Source organism: Suricata suricatta, chromosome 7, assembly GCF_006229205.1.
Source record: "Suricata suricatta isolate VVHF042 chromosome 7, meerkat_22Aug2017_6uvM2_HiC, whole genome shotgun sequence".
Taxonomy (NCBI): Eukaryota; Metazoa; Chordata; class Mammalia; order Carnivora; family Herpestidae; genus Suricata; species Suricata suricatta.
Window position 1 is genome coordinate 10,165,752 of NC_043706.1, and position 11,287 is coordinate 10,177,038.

General features: G+C 38.3%; 1 long non-coding RNA gene across 1 annotated transcript in view; it reads right to left on the bottom strand.

The window, feature by feature from the left end:
• Positions 1–11,287, bottom strand: part of LOC115296112 — a 70,521-nt gene that overhangs the window by 22,828 nt on the left and 36,406 nt on the right. The gene's annotated exons all lie outside the window — the stretch shown is intronic.

Consider the following 11,287-nt stretch of genomic DNA (forward strand, 5'->3'; position numbering starts at 1 on the left):
CTGTGGGCTTTTCATAAACTGCTTTTATAATGTTTAGGTAAGTTCCCTCTATTCCGACTTTCTCAAGGGTTATTATTAAGAAAGGGTGCTATATTTTGTCAAATGCTTTTTCTGCATCTATCGACAGGATCATAGGGTTTTTATCCTTTCTTTTGTTAATATGATGTATCACATTGATGAATTTGAGAATATTGAACCAGCCCTATAACCCAGGAATGAATCCCACTTGATTATGATGGATAATTCATTTTATATGCTGTTGAATTCGATTTGCTAGTATCTTGTTGAGTATTTTTGCATCTGTATTCATTAAGGATATTGGTCTGTAGTTCTCTTTTTTTGCTGGGTCTCTGTCTGGTTTGGGTATCAAAGTGATGCTGGCTTTGTAGAATGAGTTTGGAAGTTTTCCTTCTATTTCTATTTTTTGGGATAGTTTGAGAAGAATAGCTCTGCTTTAAATGTCTGGTAGAATTCTCCTGGGAAGCCATCTGGCCCTGGGCTCTTATTCGCTGGGAGATTATTGATAACGGATTTGATTTCTTCACTGGTTATCGGTCTATTCATGGTTTCTATCTCTTCACATTTGAATTTTGGCAGTGCATGTGCATTTAGGAATTTGTCCATTTCTTCTAGGTTGTCCAGTTTGTTGGCATATAATTTTTCATAGTAATCTCTAATGATTGCTTGTATTTCTAAGGGATTTGTTGTAATAGATCCATTTTCATTCATGATTTTGTCTCTCTGGGTGCTCTCTCTTTTCTTTCTGAGGATCCACGCTAGAGATTTATTGATTTTGTTTATTTTTTCAAAGAACCAACTCTTTGTTTCATTGATCTGCTTGACTGTTTTTTTGGATTCTATATTGTTTATTTCTGTCCTGATCTTTATTATTTCTTTTCTTCTGCTGGGTTTGGGGTGCTCTTGCTGCTTCCCTTCTAGTTCCAGTAGGGGCTCCATTAGATTTTGAATTTGCACTCTTTCTAGTTCATTGAAATAGGCCTGGATTGCAATATACTTTTCTCTTAGGACTGCCTTTGCTGCGTCCCAGAGATTTTGGATTGTTGTATTTTTATTTTCATTTGTTTCCATATATTTTTTAATTTCTTCTCTAATTGCCTGATTGGCCCATTCATTCTTCAGTAGGGTAGTTTTTAACCTCCACATTTTTGGAGGTTTTCCAGACTTTTTCCTGTGTATTTCAAGTTTCAAAGCATTGTGATCTGAAAGTGTGCATGGTATGATCTCTATTTATTTATGGTTATGGAGGGCTGCTTTATGCCCCAGTATGTGATCTATCTTGGAGAATGTGCCATGTGCACTCGAGAAGAAGGTGAATTTCCTAACTTCAAGATGCAGATATATCTATCAATTCCATCTGTTCCAATGTGTTGTTCAGGTCCTTGTTTCTTTAGTGATTTTCTGTCTGGTTGATCTATCCATTGCTATCAGTGGAGTATTAAAGTCCCCTGCAATTAGTACTTTCTTATCAAGATTGTTTCTGTCTGTGATTAATTGTTTTATGTATTTGGGTCTCCTGAATTTGGTGCATAGATGTTTATAATTGTTAGCTCTTCCTGATGGAGAGACCCTGTAATTCTTATATAATGTCTTTCTTCATCTCTTGTTACTCTCTTTACTTTAAAGTCCAGTTCGTCTGATATAAGTATGGGTACTACGGCTTTCTTTTGGCTTCCAGTTGCATGATAGATATTTCTCCATCCCTTTACTTTCAAACTGAAGGTATCTTCAGGTCGAAAATGAGTCTCTTGTAGACAGCAAATAGATGGGTTTTGGTTTTTTTTATCCATTCTGCTACCCTGTGTCATTTGGTTGGAGCATTCAGTCCATTTACATTCAGTGTTATTATTGAAAAATGTGGGTTTAGAGTCATTGTGTTCTCCATAGAATTCATGTTTATAGTGGTGTCTCTGGTACTTTGTATTCTTTGCAACATTTCCCTTATAGTGTCCCTCTTAGGATATCTTGTAGGGCTGGTTTGGTGGTCATGAATTTTCTCAATTTTGTTTATTTGGGAACACTTATCTATCCTTCTATTTTGAATGACAGGCTTGCTGGATAAAGGATTCTTGGCTGCGTGTTTTTTCTGTTCATCACATTGAGGATTTCCTGCCATTCCTTCCTGGCCTGCCAAGTTTCATCAGATAGGTCTGTAACCACTCTGATAGGTTTCTCTTTGTACGTGAGGGCCCTTTTCTCCCTAGCTGCTTTCAGAATTCTCTCTTTATCTTTATATTTTGCCAGTTTCACTATGATATGTCGTGCTGAAGGCCGATTCAAATTACATCTTAAGGGGGATCTTTGTGCCTCTTAAATTTGAATGTCTATTTCTTTTCCCTGATTTGGAAAATTCTCAGTTATAATTTGGTCTTGTATCCCTTCAGGACCCTTCTTTCTGTCTTCCTCTTCAAGAATTCCTATGATATGGATGTTGTTCTGTTTGATTGTGTCACTCAGATCTCGAATTCTCCTTTCCTGCTCCTGTATCAATTTCTCTTTTTTTTCAGCTTCCTCTTTTGCTATAACTATATCTTCTAATTCAGCTATTCTTCTCTCTGCCTTGTCAATCCTTGAGGTGGCTGCCTCCATTTTATTATTCACCTCATTTATAGCCTTTTTAAACTTATCACACCTATTTCCAAAGTCCCTAGTCATTGTCTCAGGTTTTTCTTTGATGCTTTTTTCAACCCTAGTGATTAATTTTATGGCAAGTTGTTTAAATTCTTGATCAGGTATGTTTTCTAGATCTGCCTTGAGCAATTCTGTGGCTGTGACTTCTTCCTGGAGGTTCTTCAGGGGAGAGTTCTTTCGTTTTGTCATTTTTGCTAGTTTTCTATCTCTTGTCAGCTTTAAAAAGCTCATTGTGCACTGTGCACCTGTTAATATTGCTCTGTTAAAGGAGGCTTATTGACTGTCCAGGGCCTGACATTTCAGGAAATATTATTTTAATGGTGTCGCTTTGTTTCTCTTGTTGTGCCTTTGATTATTTTATTTCCCTACTCAGCAATATTTGGGACTCGCCGTCATGCACATTTTGTCTTGTTTCTTGGTGTAGCCCTAAGAAGGAAAACAGACAGACAAACACAGAGGGAACAGAAGCACACAAACACACAGACAAATCAAACAAACAAACAAACAAATTAAAAGGGGGAAAGGAAAGAAAGAAAATGGAGAGGAAAGAGACAAAAAGAGGAGAAGAAAAAAGAAAAACAATAAAGGGGATCAGAGACAATGAAGGATAATGGACAGTCTAAAAGTGTATGACCAATTGAGGGGAGAGATAAGGATGAGATACAGGAGAATATATCTGGATTGCAAGAAAGAAAGAAGAAAAGAGGGAGAAAGGAGAAAGGAAAATGAGTAAAATTTTAAAATAATTTTATGTAAAAAAGGTAATAATAAAAAAGAAGTACAAAAAGAAAAGAAAAAAGAAGAAAAAAAGGAAAAAAGTAACAGCTCCTCCTTGTGGATAGGTGTGGTTTGGTGTAGTAGGTTGGGGTCTGCTCTCAGAGGCTCCACCTTGGTGGCTGCAGAGTGTAGAATGGCAGTACACCATGCTCTGCTGGAACTAAGCACTGTAGGCCACTCTGATGAGTCCGATCTCCTTGTGCCGCAGCTGAGCCATGTTGTATTTTCCAGGCCCGCCTCAGTTCAAAGTCCTAGTCCGTGCACTTTTATGCTAGCACAGATGAGATGTAGTTGCTTTGGTGGCTGGCTTCTTAGGAGGAGGGATCAGTTTCTCGTGGCTCAAGCCAGGATTTGTGCTGCCACTGCCTGAAGCAAGGTGTGCTTCCTGAGGCGAGGTGCACAGCAGGAGGTGAAGTGCATGCCCTTACAGACACCACTGCAGACTCCCAGCCCCCAGCCAGGAATGCAATCACTAGAGGGAGGGAGCAATTCCTGTTGGCGCTGGCTGGGATTCGCGCTGCTGCTGTCCGAGGTGCCCAGCACTGCTGGAAATGAGCTGCGCGCTCCTGCAGCCAAAAGCGCGAGCCCCGGCCTCCACTGCTGCCCACTCCCTGCCAGGTTCACATTAGGGTGCGGGCTATTTTTTCCCTGTTGGCCCTGGGATTCAGGATTCGTGAGGCCAATGCTGGAGGTGAGATGCCATGTGTAAATGAGATGTGTGCTCCCACTCCTGCGCCGAGGTCGAAGTGAGCGCCCCTGCCGCTGCCACCAAGGCCACCGACTCTCCACCGGGATGGCGCAGGGCTGGAAGCTGTTCTTTCCCTTGTGCAACCTGGGTTTGGGATTTGGGCTACCCAGCAGTTATATACGGAGTGAGAGTTTCTCTCTCCGAGTGTGGTTAAACGTTCTTTATCTCTTCCCCAGAGACAGTACTATGAGTGTGTTCAGTTCTTTCTCTTCCCTCTGTCTCTCGGTATCCGCGCGCTTGCCCCATGTTGGGCTGGGGCTCCCACCTCCCCTGCCCTTCTTGGCCTGGCCTGTTTTCCAATCTCCCCAGTTTGCACTCACTCACTCAGGTATCTTTAAGGTTGTCTTCTTTCTGGAGTCTGTATTTTCTCCTCCCTCTCTTGCAGATGAGAGTAATGTCCTTCTCAGTTCGATAGATGGGGCAGACGAAGTTTACAGAGCTCCCTTCCTCTCCGCCATCTTGGCTCCTCCCTCGGAAAGAGAGAATCTTAAAATCAGTCCAAACTGTGACCATGACCTGAGCTGAAATCAAGAGTCGAATGCTTAACCAAGTGAGTCACCCAGGCACCCCTATTTGCTCTACTCTTGATGGACATTTGAATTGTGTATAATTAAGGCTGTGGCAAATAACCCCACAAGCCCACTGCTTGATTTTTCTGATGCTTTAGGCTTAATGCAGTGCATGGGAACGGCAAGCCCTGAAATCACTACACCACTCTTCCTCTGCTGTCCCTTCAGCACCTGACTTAGGGGGACCAGACCTTTCACAATGCCACACACTCTCTGCTTCATTTATAACTGGGGACTCGTAAAAAGTTTTGAATGGAGCCAGTGAAAAGCGATAGATTAAAGATGAAGGAGAGACAGAGTGATCTACAGAGTGAGGTTCCTGGTCAAGGGAGAGAAGATGACATCCAGCGCCCGTGCATCTGTTCTACCGCAAAGTAAACCACAAAGATGGGAATTCTGGACGAACGTATGAGCAAGTAATTACAATTACTGTATTGGGCTGGGTGGTCAGGGAAGGCTCTAGGCAAGATGTTGGATTGAAATTGGATCCCCAAGTAAGGCTGTGATAGAGAAGGGCAGAAAGGAAGGAAGGAGGCAGGCTAATGTAGGGGTAAGGCAAAAATTATATACATCAAACCGTAATGCAAGCATGGAAGGTAAACTTGTGGGAGGTAACAGTGGAAAGAGATTTAGGTGAGGTTGAGGAAGGCTTGACATCCAAGCTAACAATGAAGTCTTCCTTCTTTCAAGATAGTTTGGAGGCATTTGTGCAAGGAAATGATGAAGAGAAACCCATGTTTAATGACTGTTGAGCCACCGATAGTATTTCAAACTAGATTGGATTGGGGTCTGGGCACAAGTGGTCCAGGCACAAGCGAGTCTGAATGAGAAAGAAGGGTCAGGTTAGGCCCTCTCACAGCTTCTGCAAAATGCTTTGAATCAGCAATGGAGACAGTAGACCATAAAACGAACTAAACACCTACTGTCTCCCCTCCCCACCACCCCCAATAATCCTACTTTATTCTGCAGGAGTATTTGTCCACTTGCTCTCTGGTAGCCACTCAGGAGGCAGTTTAGTGTGGTGGAAAGAATATTTTTCAGAAAAATGAAAATTTTCAAATGTATGGAAAAATAGGACTAATAAAAACAAATACATATGTGCCCACTGGCAGAATTAACAAATGTTAATATTATGTGATATTTGCTTTTGATATTTTATTAAGGAAATATTGTAGATTCAACCTGATTCCATGCTCCTCTCTCTGTCCTCATAGATAGCCACAGTCACACATTTGATGTTGATCCTTTCCTATGATTTTTTAAATAAAAATTTTTAAATAAAATAATTTAAAAATATTTAAGATGTGCAACACAATGACTTGATATACACATACATAGTGAAATGATTAGTAAAGTCAAGTTCATTAACATATCATTTCCTAGCATAGTTATTTCATGTGTGTGATAAGAGCACCTGAAATCTATAAATATCCACGTTATTTTAATTATTTTTACATTTACTTATTTTTGAGAGACAGAGAGAGGCAGAGCACACGTGGAGAGGGGCAGAGAGAGGGAGACACAAAATCCAAAGTAGGCTCCAGGCTTCGAGCTGTCAGCACAGAATCCAATGCGGGACTCAAACTCACAAACCGCGAGATCATGACCTGAGCCAAAGTCAGACGCTTAACTGACTGAGCCACCCAGGTGCCCCTAAATATCCACATTTTAAATGTATGCAAACAGCTGTTTCTACCATGTAATAGCTATGGGATCTTACTCAATCCAAGCTGTGTTTCTCAGGGCCATCATCTATAAAATGAAGTAATAATAAGAAAAATATAGGATTGCAAAAAAAATTAGGTGGGTTATTACATGCAAAGCACTTGAAAGAGTGGTACATAGCAGGTGCTTGATAAATATTATTTATATTGTTTTCTTGGTGATCTTTCCACCTCAGCCCATATAACTCCGTGATGTGTGTGTGTGTGTGTATGTGTGTGTGTGTGTGTGTGTGTGTGTGTGTGTGTGTAAGTAGGCTTCACCTCCAGTATGGAACCCAACTCAGGACTTGAACTCATGACCCTGAGATCAAGACTTGAGCTGAGATTAAGTTAGATGCTTAACCAACTGAGACGCCCAGGCTTCCCTCCATGATATTTTTAAAAGCTTATATGCTACTCCCTTAAATGGCTACCTCCAGATTTTCAGATTTTCCTGTCGCACACAATACCCTTCTGCATGCAAGTTGCCAGATTTTTGCAAGTATATCAATATGATAATTTTTTGAGTTTGAGTTGCTGAATCAAAGAATGAGGTGGGCACCTGGGTGGTTCACTAGGTTAAGCATCTGAGTTCAGCCCAGGTCATGATCTCAGTTTGTGAGTTCAAGCCCTGTGTTGGGTTCCATGCTGATAGCTCAGAGCCTGGAGTCTGCTTTGGATTCTGTGTCTCCTCTCTCTGCCCCTCCCCTGCTCATACTCTCTCTCTCTCTCTCAATCTCTTTCTCTCTCAAAAATAAATAACATTAAAATTTTTTTAAACAACAAAAAAAGAATGAGGTATGTTTAAATTTTGAAAGGTATTTGCTAAGTTGTTCACCAAAACAGTGCACCAATTTGCACTTCCACCATTATTTATTAAACTTTGTAATCTGACAAGCAAATTTATATACCGTATTATTTTCTTTTTTTTTTCTTTCTTTCTTTCTTTTTTTTTTCTTGAGAGAGAGTGAGCTGGAAAGGGGCAAAGGGAGAGGGTGAGAAAGAATCTCTCTTTTTAAATAGTGTCGATTTTTTAAAAAAGTTTATTTATTTTGAGAAAAAGAGAGAGAAAATGAGTGAGGGAGGGGCAGAGAGAGAGAGAGGGAGAACGAGAATCCCAAGCAGGCTCTGCACTGACAGTGGGTTTCATTTCTTGATCTGACACCATGATCTGAGCTGAAATCAAGAGTCGATGCCTAACGACTGAGCCACCCACACGCCTCCTTACTGTTTTCTTATATAAGACTTAAAACATAAAGCAGCTTGTTGAGATGTAATTCACATACCAGACAACTCACTATGTACAGTGCACAACTCAGTGGTTTGAGTACCTTTCACAGAATTGTGCAACCATCATCAGAATTAATTTTCATGACTTTAAAAAAGAAAAAAAATACAATACTCTGTACCCGTTAACAGTCACTGCCCATTTTCCCCAAGTCTCATCCCCTCCCCCCACCCAGTCCTAGGCAACAACTAAATTATGCTTAGTCTCCTTCTGGGGATTTCATGTAACTAGAATCCTACAAATGTGCTCTTTTGTGTCTGGCTTCTTTCATTTAACATAGTGTTTTCAAGGTTCATTCATGATGTAGCATTTATTAGTACTTCACTCCTTTCTATAGCTGAATAATATTCCATGGTATAGAAATACCATATCTGGTTTATCTATTCATCAATTAGTGAGCATTTGTGTTGTTTACACTTTTTGATTATTATAAATAATGTTACTTTTTATTGATCAATATTTCAGTATATGGATATACTCATTGTACATAATTATTTAAATGTGAAAGAGATGATGATTCTAATATATTGGCCATTTCTTAAATTTGATTTGACTTACTGAGTTGTATGACAAGTTGTATATTAATGACAATTTCTTTGCCAAATATATTGCGATATTTTCTTCTAGCTTGTATTTGTTCAAATTTGTTTTTCTCTTAAGACATTAGGATTACAGGCTTTAGAAAGTGTTTTTGTATGCCAAGATAATCCACCAAATAATAAATCCATGAAAGTTTTGAACTACTAATATTATAATTTTATTTTTTATGTTGAAAATCTTTCAGTCTTCTGGATATATTTTTGGATATAAAGAATATGGTGAAAGATCATTGTATTTTATTTTTTCATTCCTAGCCAGTTTTAATTTAAAAAGTTTTTTTTTAATGTTCATTTATTTTTGAGAGAAAGACACAGCATGAGTAGGGGAGGGACAGAGAGAGAAAGGGAGACACAGAATCCAAAGCAGGCTCCAGGCTCTGAGCTGTCAGCACAGAGACTGATGCGGGGCTTGAAGTCACTAACTGTGAGATCACCCAAGCCAAAGTCAAACACTTAACCGACTAAGCCACCCAGGGACCCCATGCCTGCCACTATTTATTACTAATTCATCTTCCCTCCTTACCTTCTGTAAAATTGACTCATCTACCTTTTCCACACATTATTTCATGTATGTATTTGGATTCATTTCTGGTCATTCTATTATATTCAATTTAGCTATCTATTTCTTCTCTAGAATAAAATACGTTCATTATTGTAACTTTATAAGATATTTTAAATATGGTTGCACTAATTATTTCCTCATTACTTTTTTCAGAATTTTTCTAATTACCCATTTCTAGGGGCACTCGGGTAGCTCAGTAGGTTAAACATCTGACTCTTGATTTGGGCTCAGGTCATGATCTCATAATTCATGGGGTTGAGCCCTGTCCAATAGAAGCCTATGTGGGATTCTCTCTTTCTCTCTCTCCCCCTCCCCCACTTGTGTGCTCACACTCCCCCTCTCTCTCAAAATAAATAAACTTAAAAAAAATTACCCATTTCCATTACCTAATGAACTTTAGTACGATTTTCTCAAGTTAAAAAAAATTACCTTGTTGTTTTATTTGGTTCTGTGTTGAATTTACAGATCAACTAAGGAAATTAATGTTTTTGTAAATGTCAAAAGGGAAAATCTGAAGTAGAAAAGCAAGAGGAAGAAGAGGAGGAAAAGGAAGATAAGGAAGAAGAGACAATTTTCCTCATAATTCATATTTAAAATATAAATCGCATTTTCTCTCTGAAGAGCATAAAACACTTTCAAAATATCACATCACTCTCTAAAACATCCCCAACCCTACTATTTCTAATTTATAGATTGAAAGTTCAAGGCAGACTTTTGGCCAAGTTCTTTAACTTTTATATATTTATTCTTTAATGATTTCCTTTCCTTTGAATATTTATGAAGAACTGAGTATAAATCTTTTCTGCCTTTAGGTTTTTAGCACTTTCTGCCAGAGTAACATGGAATAATGGATGGGGTTGACAGAAAAGCTATATCTATACACACGCACACAAGAATCTAATTGCTGGTGACTGTATTCTGATGTAAGTTACTTTCTGTAAATTTTGGCTTTTATTATAACTTTGACTCTTATCCTGGTGTCAAAATTATTTCCAGATTATCCAAAGTGGTAAGTAAAAAACAGAAAAAGAAATTAACACGCATTCTTAGTTTCTCATACCTCTTAATCTCGAACAATTTCCTTTGCAGAATCATAAAATTAAAGGTTATTTTCTCTCAATTTTTTTCCTCCTAAATATTTGGATAACACACTGGGGTGACTAAATGGATAGTTTGAGTCTGCCGTGGAGATGGCCAATCTGTAAAGCAGAGCTAAGAGAATAGGGAGTCCAAATGCACTTGGAGTACCTGGAAATTACACCTGGCAGTCCGCAACGTTTTGTGCTTCTTTGTTGTACCGTATTTTCTGGCAGCAGGCTTTCAAGGGTACCTTTATTTCACTGATTACTAAATTAGTGTTGGATTTAATGAGAGAGATCTGTCCTTTTATTTGTGCCTCTTTTCCTTCTTCTTCTTACTTAAAAAAAAAAAAGGATCAGCATCACAAAAGCTTTGTACATTTCTAGTTTGCTTTTGATGATGTGACCATTTGCTCCCATCTATCTCCATGGTAATAAGCTTCCTCCACCCCCACTTTTCCAAGCCTCGGATACTTAGGAAGCTTCAGGACTGGAGGAGAGTTGCATGTTAAAATAATGCAGGGAAACAAATTGGTCTCTGTAAATAGGCCCCGTCTTCAAAGCATTCGAATATTCTTCAAAATGTGATCCATTTTTCTGTGCTTGAAAACAGGTGTATTTTAGATAAAATATTCAAAAAATATTTGAAAGTAAAATGTTTGCATCTTAGGAGATGCAAGTCAATAAGTACCTATGCTCCAAAACAAGACTTGGACAGGGTTTTAAAACTGGAAGGAGCCTCAGACTTCATCTAGGAGAGGATTTTTATTGAACATTTGAGAAAACTGAGGCATAATACAATTCATTATCTCGCATCTAATCATAACTAGGGGCTGAGACTTATGTCTCCCAGAAAGCAGTCTTTCCTCTGTCACTAACATTTCAGCAATAATAATTCATAACAATAAGTATTATTAATTTTTAACAGTATTACTAATGTTATTAATGATAATAGCTATTAGTAGTAGTAGAAAAAGATAATACACAGAAGATGTGCGAGTAACTATTATGATCTCTATGCTAGGCAACTCTTCCCTATAACTTGAAGTCCTTTAGGTGTTGATCTTTCAGATTTCAATCATTTCTTCTATACACTCACAGAAATCAACACTCTTAAAAGATGATTTTTATATATAGATATATATGTATATATATACACACATGTGTATATATAATATATAAATAAAACATTAATGGTGGTAACTTCTGAGGAGTGGTTAAAGGTTTCTTTTTTATAATTTTCTGTATTTAAAACTTTCTATGTTAAAATATATTACTTGGAAGAAAAAAAGTGATTTTATTTATTTTTTTTT